The sequence below is a fragment of the Lepidochelys kempii genome, chromosome 8 (assembly GCF_965140285.1).
Source record: "Lepidochelys kempii isolate rLepKem1 chromosome 8, rLepKem1.hap1, whole genome shotgun sequence".
Lineage (NCBI taxonomy): Eukaryota > Metazoa > Chordata > Testudines > Cheloniidae > Lepidochelys > Lepidochelys kempii.
The window spans coordinates 16,692,198-16,705,077 of NC_136387.1; the positions used below are offsets into that span (position 1 = coordinate 16,692,198).

The window sequence follows — 12,880 nt, forward strand, 5'->3', positions numbered from 1 at the left end:
ACAGGGGTCCCCAACAAGGTGCCCGCGGGTGCAATGGTGCCTGCCAGGGCAGTTGTGTGTGCCCGCAGGACAGCACGCCACCGAAATGCCACTGCCGAGCGCGGCCGCTGAAGAATCGCCCACCGAAATGCCGCCGAGAAGCATTGCCATATTTTGGCAGTGGCACTTCTTGCCGCTGCCACTTCTCAGCGGCATTTCGGCGGTGGGGTGTCTGGCGCCCGCCACAGTCTTCTGGGAATAGAAATATGCTATTCCCACAGAAAGGTTGGGGACCACTGTATTAGACAGCAGTAAATCACCAGGACCAGATGGCATTGACCTAAGGGTTCTGAAGAAACTCTAAATATGAAATTGAAGAACATTATCTGTGGTACGGAACCTATAATTTAAATCAGCCTCTGTACCAGATGACTGATTGGTAGCTAATGTAACACTGTGTTTTTTGTTTTTTTTTTTAAAATGCACCAGAGGCAATCTTGGCTGGGAATCCTAACTTCAGTACCAGGCAAATGGGTAGAAACTATAGTAAAGAACAGAATTTACTATACTAACTTTACTTTACTAACGGGAAGCGGCCAATGGGAGATTGGGGGGGGCAGTGGTGCCTGCGGGCGAGAGCAGCGCAGAGCAGCTTGCGCGCCTCCGCTTAGGAGCCAGACTTGCTGCTGGCCACTTCCGGAGCACAGTATGATCCACGGTGCCAGGACAGGCAGGAAGCCTGCCTTAGCACCCCCCTGTGCCACTGACTGGGAGCCACCTGAGGTAACCCTGTGCCACAATCCCCTGCCCCAGCCCTGAGCCACCCCCAAACCCAGAGCCCCCTCCTGCACCCCAAACCACTCATCCATGGCCCCACTCCAGAGCCTGCAACCCCAGCCAGAGCCCGGACCCGCTCCTGCACCCCAATCCCCTGCCCCAGCCCTGAGCCCCCCAACCCAGAGCCCCCTCCTTTACGCCGAACCTCTCATCCCCAGCCCAGAGCCTGCACCCCCAGCACAGAGCCCTGACCCCCTCCCCACCCCAACCCCTTGCCCTAGCCCAGAGCCCCCTCGCACACCCTGAACCCCTCATTCCTGGCCCCACCCTGCAGTCTGCACCCCAACCCTCTGCCCCTCCCACACCCCTCCTTTCCAGCTCTGTTGGGTCATGGGCAACCATTTTTTTCAACTGGGTCTCCAGAAAAAAAGTTTGAAAACCACTGGTGTAGGCCACCAAATCATTTCTTGTTACTAAGGTCCTTTGGTCATTCACTTGAATTAATGTACAAGATAATGTGAGAGAATAATTTTTTCTTGTTGCTTCTGAGCTGGCTCTCAGTTGTGAGTTACTACTAATGTCTGACACGAGACAGATTGCAGCTGGAGAGTCCTAGGAGCTTCACACTGTGTTTAGTGCTGGCTGTTCTCAGGGTGTGCTTTTTGAAAGCTCATTTATTGCAAGTAATCCCTAACTCTTATTTGTTTTCTGTCCTTCAGTCAGGTTTCAGCATGTTATTCAGCAGCTCTGTAGATGTTTTTAACACATACTTGCTCTTCAAATTTTTGCATTTCACAGTTGCGTGTGTAGGTGTTTCTTCTTTGAGTGGTGCAATTAAAACATTAATTCCGTTTTCAATGTTCCATGTATTTTATACAGAAGGTGACTTTTCTGGGGAGGGAGGATTGGGGAGAACAGAGGTCATAGAACATAATAGCGGTGCATTTTTGTTGGGGCTTGCCATATGCTCCGTGCGAAGAGGGAGAAAACTGCTGCTATGGCAACAGGTGTTAGTAGTGTGGTTGATTGTGTAGTTCCAGCAGTATACAGCAGTCTGGAGTGCTGGCAATAATAACTGTACGCATAGGAAGCCCTGGGTGGATTCTATCATTACTATTATTGGGTATTTTTTAAAAAGAGAAAAAATCTTGATCAATGAAATGAACTGAAGCTGTAAATAAATGCTGCGCTCCTGCACCTTCAAGCCAAAAGGAATAAAAAGCTAAACAAGGACAATAAGGTCTAATATGTTTTTATTTTGTTGCAAGATTTTTTCACACCAGGTTTCTTCTCGTGGCCTTTCCTGAGCATCTATTAATTTGGTGTTTTACGTTTCAATAGTAAGGCAGGGTTTGTAAAAGTGAGTGTAATAGTCTTGGGGGGGAAATTCTTCCTGACAAAATAATAAATGCTGTCATACAAATACACTCACTTTATTCGACGTAATAATTGTGGGATCTCTTATTTCAAACACAGCAATAATGCTGTTTTCAGATGATGTGTTCTGGACTATGACCAGAATAGTTTTTGTATCACTGCTGGTGAACTTCTCCAAATTCCTTGCCCATTTGATATATACCCTTTGGGGAAACTGCTGCGAACATGAGATGTCTGCTTAGCTTATAGAAGTGGTCTTCTCTCGGGAAAGAACATAATGGTAACTCTCAAGGCTCAGTGACTCAATTGTGAACCCACAATATGGTTTGGATGCAATTGGTATGAAAAGAAGTCAGCTGGGGTGTATGGGAGGGGAAATGAGAATCACCCTCCCTTACTGTTTATTCGTGCTGTCTGTTAAAACCTGATTAGTATGAGATCTATTGATTGACAATCACGTTCCCTCTATGCTAGAGAAATGTGGATGTGTTTTCCTGTACTGGTCCAGGTCCAGTAGGGAAGCTGTAGTGTAGACAGGGTATAGACATTTTTCTTGATGTCTCTGAAGGCAACTCCCAGTGGCACATGGAATATCATTTATGTTATACAGCACCCTCCATAAAGCCTAGCATCTCAAAATGCTTTGCAAAGTAATGAGTTAGATGCTGAGAAACTGAGCAGCTATTATGCCCTCACTGATAGGTTCCACACAGCCTTAGACCAGGGAAGTTATATTGCATTAAACTAACAGTTTCCCAGGGGCTGTCTCCTCAAGTACTAATATGAATCAACTCTCATAATGCTTCTAGGAGAGAGGACAGCAGTACCCTTACCTCTGGAACATTACATATGAATACCAGTCTCGCAGCGCAGTGCCACAAGTTAGAAGTGCCAACCTGCAGGTGCAGCCTTAAAGTGAAGATTCTTTTACCCATCTCTGTTGGCTTCCCAGATGGAAATAAAACTATTAGTTGGAATTTGAGATCAGATCCTTGCCTTACCCCTCGCTCCCAGCTACTCTGTGCCACCTCCTGCATAGGTCACATTGCCGCTTGCTCTCTCCACCCTGGGCCAGTGGAGTGACCCTCTGTCAGGGTTTCCCCCTAAGCTTATTTTGACCAGCTTAGGTTAAAAACTTTCCCAAGGCACAAATTTTGCCTTGTCCTTGAACAGTATGCTGCCACCACCAAGTGATTTAGACAAAGAAAAGGGGAAAGGACCACTTGGAGTTCCTTTTTCCCCAAAATATCCCCCCAAACCCTACACCTCCTTTCCTGGGGAGGCTTGAGAATAAACAAGATGAGCACAAACCAGCCTTGGATTTTTAAGACCCAAAAAACCCAATCAGATTCTTAAAAAACAGAACTTTATTAGAAGAACACAGAAAGATAAGAGAACAACTCTGTAAGAGCAGAATGGAAGATAATCTTACAAGCAAACAGATTCAAAACACAGAGAGTCCTTCTAGGCAAAAAGTTACAAAAAGACACAAAAACAGGAATATACATTTCCTCCAGAACAACGAATTTCACAAGCCAAAACAAAGAAAACCTAACTCATTTTCTAGCTAGATAACTTACTAACTTTACAGGAGTTGGAGGGCTTGCATTCTTGATCTGTTCCCGGCAAAGGTATCACACAGACAGACAAAAGCCTTTTTCCCCCCCTTCCAGATTTGAAAGTATCTTGTCCCCTCATTGGTCATTTTGGGTCAGGTGTCAGCTGAGCTTCTTAACCTTTTACAGGTAAAAGGACTTTGCCTCTGGTCAGGAGGGATTTTATAGCACTGCATACAGAAAGGTGGTTACCCTTCCCTTTATATTTATGACACCCTCTAGGAGTTATCTTTCCAGTCAGTGTAACTTGAGGCTATATCTTCCTGGGCATCCTATCCCCCACGGTGCTCCCTGTTACCCCCCAAAATCTTGTGCTTTCCCTTAACTTTCCCTTTACTCTTTAAATCCTAAGGAAGTCATGTGTAACCTCATCTAGAGGGCCACCCTTGTCATCCTTCTCTGGTGCTTCTCCCACTCTCTGTCCTTCCCACCTAACAACGTGACATCTCCCCTGCTCTAACCAGTATTGGGTAGAAGGTTACACCACAAGTACGTTTCAGTTCAGTGAGACTTTGTCGGTACAACACATTTTAGAAGTGTTGCCAAAGTGTGTGTAATCAAAAAGAGGCACAAAAGCACCTGTCTTGCCTGTAATCTGTGTCAGAGTTAGGAGTAGGGGGATCAGATAGCAACTGTGAAAAAACAGGACTGGGGGTGGGGCGTAATAGGTGCCTATATAAGAAAAAGTCCCCAAAACCAGGATTGTCCCTATAAAAAGGGACATCTGGTCACCCTAGTTAGGGGCAATCTGCCCAGGATGGGGCTTCACATGGTGTTTGATCCTGTAGGTTTCTATCATTGGTGTCCTTTACTCTGATATATTCCTCCAAACCTCCTCTCCCCCCCCCCACAGTTAGGAACAGCTTTCCCTCTATTTCCTTGTTTTTCTTGATAATTGAAGGAAATATCGGTCTCTCACTTCCTCGTATTTTGGACATTGGAGGCTTTGTGTGCCTCTCTGTGTCTATCTGTCCTTGTGACTTGATTTCACATCTGCTGCTCTCTGGGTTGGGATTGTGCTTTGTTCCTTCAGATTTCTAGCTCGAGTTTGCCACCACTGATTCTGTGTATTTAGACCGTGGGATGAGCAAAGGTTCCTAGCAGTGGGGAACTGAGGTGAGTCCAGGCTATTCTTTTCTTCAGCAGCTAGAAACTCTGTTACCTCAGGCACAGTTCACCCCAGTAGCCACCCAAAAGGCCCAGGAAATAGCCAGAGCCTGATAAAATAGATTGACTGAAAAATTTTAAAACATTGCGTTTAATCATTTATGCTGTTTGCTTTTTGTTCTTCTCTCAGCTTGGACAGTGAAACTTAACTAGTCACGTTCGCTATTGATTTATAGTCAGTGTACTAGAGATCTGGGGCCCTTTCAAAGGGGTGTCTGTTTGTGCAAATGTGCCTTTTGAGCACTTGGTCCACGTGCACAGCTGATAGATTTTGATCCCTGGGAGCACAGATGTTGTGTTCTATGCATATAAATTCTGTTAACTCAGGGCCTCACTGTTGGACTCTTTCAAATGCATATGCACTTGGTTGTGCTCACTCAGATAAGGAGGGCACTTTCTGAAAGATTTCTGTTTCTGGCACCCTCAGTTTCTGAAGCTGCAGGAGGGAAAATTTAATTTTTTTAAAAATCTGCTTTCTGTGTCTTGGGGTGGGGGGAGTCACAAAAACATTTCCCTTTCGGTCATTTAAGCTCCTCCTTTGCCAAGTTAGTTTCCAACAAAACCTAAGCTACTTCTTGAGTGTCCCTTTCCCACTCATTCATGCCTGCATGATAAGTTCCTATTCCTAGAACATGCACATGACTGGCGCACAGATTATATGTGAAGCACACGGACATCGTTGCTTGTACCCCTTATTTAAACGTTTTTAAAAATGCCAGAAATAATAGTCCAAAACAGGCTACCAATTGCCCTATATTTCTGAAGCGTGTGTGGCCATTACTGTAGGTGCTCAAGTATTATTTTTTAAATAAGGACTAATGTGGGGGGGAGGGGGGAGGTTAAATGTAGTCATGGTGACATAATGGACTCTGCTTTACAGTTTCCCTCCAGCAGCCCTGCCATTTGTCTCTTCTCACGCTAATCCAGCTTCCTCCTTGTTCTGTACTCTCCTGCACCTGTGAGTGGCAGGTATGTTCGCTCCAGGTTTTGTGCACAGATCAAAGGGAAAATACACCCTCAACTGCCCCTTCTGTGACCGTTTTCCTCTTTGGTTTCTCCTCAGACTGTAAACTTTTGTTGCCTTTGCTGGAGGAGGAGTATTCTGTGCTTATTTGGCTTTCGAGATAAGCAATCATTGTAATCCCTCTGGGTGTCTGCAAGGTGACACATCTTATAGCTCTTACAAAGCTCAAGATTCTTATTCCCCTCAGGCTCACAGACTTTTGTATTCTGTACAAGGAAGGAGCAAATGAAATGCCAGTCAGCCACTTTCCCTCTCTTCGGTCTCCCCACCCACACACTTCTCATTGGCCATAGTCCAATTAAACTCAGTAATGTGCAGAGATGACTTGAATACACCCAGGAACAATTCCGAGAACTCATTAGATTTTATTCAGAAAATATCGCCAATTTGATATCCGGCAGCAGCCCTCTCTCAATCCGTGTGTGTGTCAGAGCCAAATTAAATTGATACAACTAAAGAGCGCATCAGTGTTGCGGGGACAGAACATTGACTGCATATTCCCATTGAAATGAAAATAACAATAAAAGAAAATCTTCAGCCCTTTGTCTGAGCTCTGGATCACATTCCCTGTCATACTAGGAAGAGCTTACCTGTGGAGGGGACTGTAAGGAATGAAAGTCTTGCTTTGGTTGCATTGTTCCTGCACCTGTTATTACATGTTCTTCACCCGTTAACTTATTTTCTTGTGATAAAGCCCAAGCTGCTGGTGAATCCACACATGCTTCTGCCACCAAACATATCATATGCATGCTGCATGCTTTTTGTCTTTTAATCTTGAAGGTTAATTCTTGCAATCTCTACACCGCCACAAACACAGCAGCCTGAGTTAGACACCACCTGTGTCTAGGATCATCTCACTTTACTCCTCCTTCTGTACATCACGATCTTGTGCTGACTTTTGATATTGAAAAAAGTGTTAGCGACATTGTAGGCACCAAGGACATATTGACCACCAGCAATACTATGCTTGCTGTTAGCACCATATCATTGCTACGAGTAGGTCTGCAACCATCACACCTAAGACGTTCATAAAAAGTTCTGGGCTTTCAACAGGATTGCCCCAAGTGCCAAAGTAGAAACAGTTTAGACCTCAACAAATATCTGAGAGGAAACAAATGCTTCCTTAGAGCTGTTGCTCTCAATCAGGGAAAATACCTGAGATGATAGCTACAGATGTTTGTTAATTTTTCCCCCCACAGTGGAAAATACCAGTCGGCGCGCCTTTGCACAGAGCTGCAGTGTGATATTCCTTTGAGCCATAATTTCCTTTCCTTTTGAAATACATCAATTGCCAGCAACTTGGTGAGGATAGGGGAAGTTATCTAGCTTACCAGTGACCTGAGTGAGTCAGAAAAATGCATTAACTTAAGATAACATAATGTACCAGTACAACCATGTCTGTCAACAATAAATAATACCCTTGTTGCCAGCTCATGGCCCTGAATACTTAGGCTAGTACATTTTTCAATGCATTCTACTGTATGCATGACATTAAAATTTAGTGCACTCCACAAGCTGTCCTAGCCTCAAGACATCTGGTCACATGTCAGGTCTTAGCAATATTCCTGCAGAGATCAACAAGCAGCATAGAGTTGGTGTCTCTCTCTGAGTTTTCATCATTCTTTGCTTAACACAGGTTTCTTTGTAGGTAGAGAAACAAACATGTTTTTAATTGAATGTCCATGGAAATAAATGTGTTGAATTGTTGCCTGGGAAGTGGAAGTTTATAAAACTAGAATTTGTTTTTGTGAACTAAAAAATGGGGCCAAAACAACTTGTAAAGTTTGCCAGATCTCAAACTCCATTACGTTTCCCCATCTTCATTTAATACTGATTTCAAGTCAGCATAGCAGATAAATATTTACTACTCCTGAGTGCTTACTCTGCAGAGAAGCCTGACAAATCATTACTCTATGTTAAATTACGTCTGGTCATGCCATGTGGTATACAGTATCCAGGCAACCCTTTCATAATCTAATTTAACACAAAACATGGATTTACTTTTCCCCCACCCCCTCTTCTCTGAAAGTGAATGTAGAGCTAATGCAAGGAATTGGATTGACAGCCCTGGAGAATTAAGTCCTCTGTCCAACTGCAGGACACAGATACCAACAATTCCACATAATATCCCAACATACCGCTACCCTGACCTGGGAGAACCACCTCTAGATGTGCGGGGGAATTTATTCATTCAGTCCCTTCGGGTTTCCCCCCCTCTGTGCTCAGAATGCAAAGTTTGCCCATTAGCTTTCCATTCGGTAGGCCCAGACCACCGGCTCATTTCACAGAACCCACTGAACTTTCATCCCATGGCTGAATTTTGGTCACGACTGATGTGGGTTGGAGCAGAATTACTGAACTAGAGGATTAAGGCTTCATTGGCTATTATCACTTCACTGAACCATCCAACCTTCATTTCCCCTACTGGTCCTGTAAGGTGTACGTCAGCAAGTTAACATTCTTTTAAAATTGGAAGAGCAAAAGTCCAGTTGCCCAACAGTCAGTTGGTACCCCAGCATGCAGTGGGACACGAATTAGTAGGCTGTTTAGAGCATTTCTACACCATCTACCAATTTTTTCCCTTCATTATTTATATTTAAAATAACTTACACAAGCATTAGGGATAAAGCATGAATGTGAAAGCACTGAAAGCCTGTCCATGTAAATGAGTATAAGTGCGTTTGCTTTCAAAATTTACTGGCCCAGAAGGGAACAGCAGGTTAAAAGAAAAATACAGCGAATACCAGCAGAGACACTAATGGGTCTGGATGCCCAGAGACAGAGCTAACAATGCCTAAATAAAAGCATTTGTAACCGAGATCAATATTAAATGTACCTTGGGATGAGAATGCCCCTTCTTTGGAGATTAAGGTATTATTTTCTAGTACAGAACATGATGAAGAGGTCTAATTTATAGTAAATGAGCATATAAATAAAGTATGTGGAACTCAAGGATATAAAAGATGAATCACACATTTGTAGCATAGCTTCCGTAACCTGGAGTTGTAAAGAATTCTCTTCTTGTGGCAGAGTACCCATGTTATGGATCAGCACTTCACATGGCATCCTAATTTATCCAAAAAAGGAAAAAAAGCTGCTCAGTTACAAAATTATAATTCAGACTTTGAGCTTTCAAGAATCTAATAATGAATAGATTTCTGCAGGCTGTGGCATTGGAATTTTGGTCAATACCACTGCCTTTGCACATGTGCAAATTTAGTGAAGTCACTTCAAGTAAAGATATTGCAACGCAAGCCAGTTTTACAGTTTATACTGGAGGATCATATGCTTGTGAAGCCATTAATAATTCAGTCTGTAATAATTAACATAACCATGTAAAGTCATCTAGAAGTAATGCAATGAGAGAGCAATTTATTACACTGATGTATTACATAATGGTAATGAGAAATGAGCAGAGCTTATTTTGTAAGGCTGAGCAATATGACATTTATAAATGCACCGAGTTTTGCTAAATTAAGGGATCATTAAAAATGCTACGAAATATTTCAAGTGCTTTCAGAACTGTTCAGACTCAAAATAGTTGAGACATAGCTACTGTATGTGGCTCCAAAATCCAAATAGGAGTACTGTGAACACAGATGTCTGTACATTTATAAATACAACATTACTGGAACTTAGAAAATTCAGAGAACATAAGAATGGCCAGACTGAGTCAGACCAATGGTCCATTTAGCCCAGTATCCTGTCTTCCAACAGTGACCAATTCCAGATGTTTCAAAGGCACTGAACAGAACAGGGCAGTCATCAAGTGATCCATCCTGTGTCATCCCGACCCAGCATCTGGCAGTCAGAGGCCTAGGGACACTGAGAGTATGCGGTTGCCTCCCTGACCATCGTGGCAATAGCCATTGATGAACCTATCCTCCATAAACTTACCTTTTTTTTTTTTTTTTTAATTCAGTCATGGTTAGGGTTAGCAGTCATGAAACTCTTGATGAGGGACTGGGTAAAAATATAATCTGACTTAATTCCTTTTAAAAATCTTGGAAATATTTTGACACATCATGATGATTGTGTGTATTCAAGCATGTGCTGTGAAGCTGCTTAACACAGTGTGTGTGATGCAGCATTCAGTCAGATGCTTTGCTGAACTGGAGGAACAGGGTGTTTGTGTGCACAGTTCAGAACTCCCCTTCCCCATTTGTTTGAGCAAGAAAGAATCGCAATGAGGCAAGCTAGTGATATGGACTATGCTCCATGTGTGCGAGGAGATAGCGGAAGAGGGGAGAGAATACCATTCAGGCTGTGAGAAGGGAGACAATGGTGTTAAAGGCACCGGTGGAAGAGGGAAGATAGAGGAATAAATCATGCTCCACTTGTGATAGAGGAGATGGCGATAGGGAGAGAGAATAGTATCCACGACAATCCTGTGTGAGAGAATTAGGTCTGTAGGAAACTCATGTCTCTGTCCGTGGTGTGTTCGTGTCAAGGGGGCAAGTGGCAGGAGTCCTATAGTGAAGAGGTGAGTGTGAATTCTGATGCTTTAGCCATCTGTATTGCCCAGTGAGGCATGTGAAAAATTTCTGAGCAGAACTTAATCTTTCTGCATTAGTCTCCTTTCTGCATCTCATTCCATAAATACTGCCTTGTTCTCCTTGCTGTACACTGTGTTGACTTCTAAAGGGCACAGAGAATGTTGGCTGATTCTCCTTCTACGTTTACACACTTGTGAATACCAGTGTCTGTATTGCAAAGTACATGATTCTGTCTTACTCTTGCCTTGTGAAATGGAAGGAGAGCTGAAGCGAGTGTACTGGGATTTCATGGCACTTTCCTGGTTCCAATGTGCCTTTTAAATATAGGAAGTAATTTATTTTGGGGGGTGTTTGGAAGGAGATCTCCCTGAAACTGGAAAAGAGGAAAGAGAATGGGGCAGAGAGAGCACGCAAGTGATCTGCTTATCAAATTGAAGCATTGCTGTGTTCAAACTATAATAATCTTTTATCTCTTATTTCTCTGCTTTTGAGTTCTGAGGTAGTGTTTTCTTCCTTTTCTGTGGGTAGAAACTTTTTGTTTTGATTTTGTTCACATTAATCTGAAACAGACCCACTTTATTTATGAACCATTATCTTCTTGGGTGGGTCAATCTCCTTTAGTTGGCTTTGGTTAATAAACCCCTTGCGGTGGATAGAGTGCCTTCTAGTGGCTGAATCAGTAGTGTGTACTTGCCCTTTTCCATAGTCGGTGCTAGTTGGTAAGGGACACCATATTATCACAATGCAGTTTATTATCTCAGTAACCTGAGCTTTTCCAGGTTTCAGTCCAAAAGCCTCGGTAACTCACTGCACTATAGTATTTATACTTACAGAGGCAATTTCTCAGACACACAGAACTGTGATTAAAATAATCATTGCTTCCTGATACCAAGAGAAGTCAAGGGTAAAATTTTCAAAGGCACCTAAGTGACTTTTTCAATAGGATTTGGCTCCTAAGTCACTTAGGGTAACATTTTCAAAGGCACCTAACTCAAGTTTTCAGTGTACAGTGTTGTCAGAGGCCTCTCTTCTGCCTGGGTGTCCTGGAAAGGTAGAAAAAGGGATGACTCTTCTTGTCGAAGAATAGAGTTGGTCACACACTCTAATTCACAGCTCTTGTTGTGCAATCTAGAATTGCTTAGTGCTAGCCATCCTGACTTGTGTCTTCTTCCTGAGATGAGAGAACAGGAGAAAGGGGAAGGATGGTTACATAAAAGCTTAGTTTAAAACTCAGCTATATCCCTGACTGAAGTCTTCAAATTAGGAAGCTCTAGAGGGTGATAGAACAGGCCATAAAGAATAATTAAGCAGTGGGGTAATAAGGTGGTAGCTTTTCACATACAAAACTTAATCTGAGCAATTCAAGCAATTCAGCAGCGTCAGAATTTGTGGGAAATATCAGGTGGAATCATTTTGATCTAGCCTTAACAAAGAATAGGGTGACCAGATAGCAAGTGTGAAAAATCGGGACAGGAGGTGGGGGTTAATAGGAGCCTATATAGGAAAAAGCCCCAAATATCGGGACTGTCCCTGTAAAATCAGGACATCTGGTCACCCTAAGAAAGAGTGTAGGTAAAAGCAATCATAGCCCTGTAGAAAAATATGTCCGATAACAGCAAATGGCAGCTGTGTGTATAAAGCGCCTAGCTGACTGTTTACCTATAATTAGAGATTCTAAGGTAATTAATAGCCTTTTTGTATTCCATCTAGCACTTTCTGATTCATCATTGTGCAACTTTAGCTAATAATCGTCTTTTGTTAGATATAAGTATGTTTTTACATTCTTATGCCGACAATGCCAACAGCCAGACAATTGGTAGCTGTATGGGCTGATTACCTGCTACGTGAGTTAGAGCTCCCAATGAATGTTTTAGGGAATTAATCATTGTGATGCTATTATCCATACTTTTCCAGAATGCATGTTCCTGGTTACAGTTGTTGTTACTCAGGCTCAAGTGGGTGAGTGTATGAGTGTACTTCCATGTTGTCTGCATGTACAGAACTGTTTTAGATCACAGCTTATGCAATTAAACATACAATTTAATAGAGACAGTAACAGTACAGCGTGGTTATGGCTGTAAGAACAAAGGGCCAACGCTTTCGAAAACGACTGGTGATTTTGGGTGCCTGATTTTCCCCCTCTAAAATGATGAACATTCACTAAAAATCAGACCCCTCTATGCTGTCACAAATTGGACACTTTAAAAGGGAGGCATCTAGAATCACTAGCCATTTCAGGTAATCCTGACCCCTGAACTGTTTTTAGATTACATTATCGTAGCCGAGTGGCTTTATAATTGGCGGGCGGGGGGGTTAATTTGGATTTTGTTTGTTTATTTATGTGTGTGTAATACATAGATAACTTTATATCATAAATATACTTGGATCCATAGATTCTGTCTAGGTATAGATTTAAGTAATTGGACTAATGGTGCTTCATAAAT

The 12,880-nt window shown here is 42.8% G+C and overlaps 1 protein-coding gene across 14 annotated transcripts in view; it reads left to right on the forward strand.

Moving 5' to 3' along the window:
- ARHGAP26 (Rho GTPase activating protein 26) overlaps positions 1-12,880 on the forward strand; it is a 327,103-nt gene that overhangs the window by 203,033 nt on the left and 111,190 nt on the right. The window lies entirely within an intron of this gene.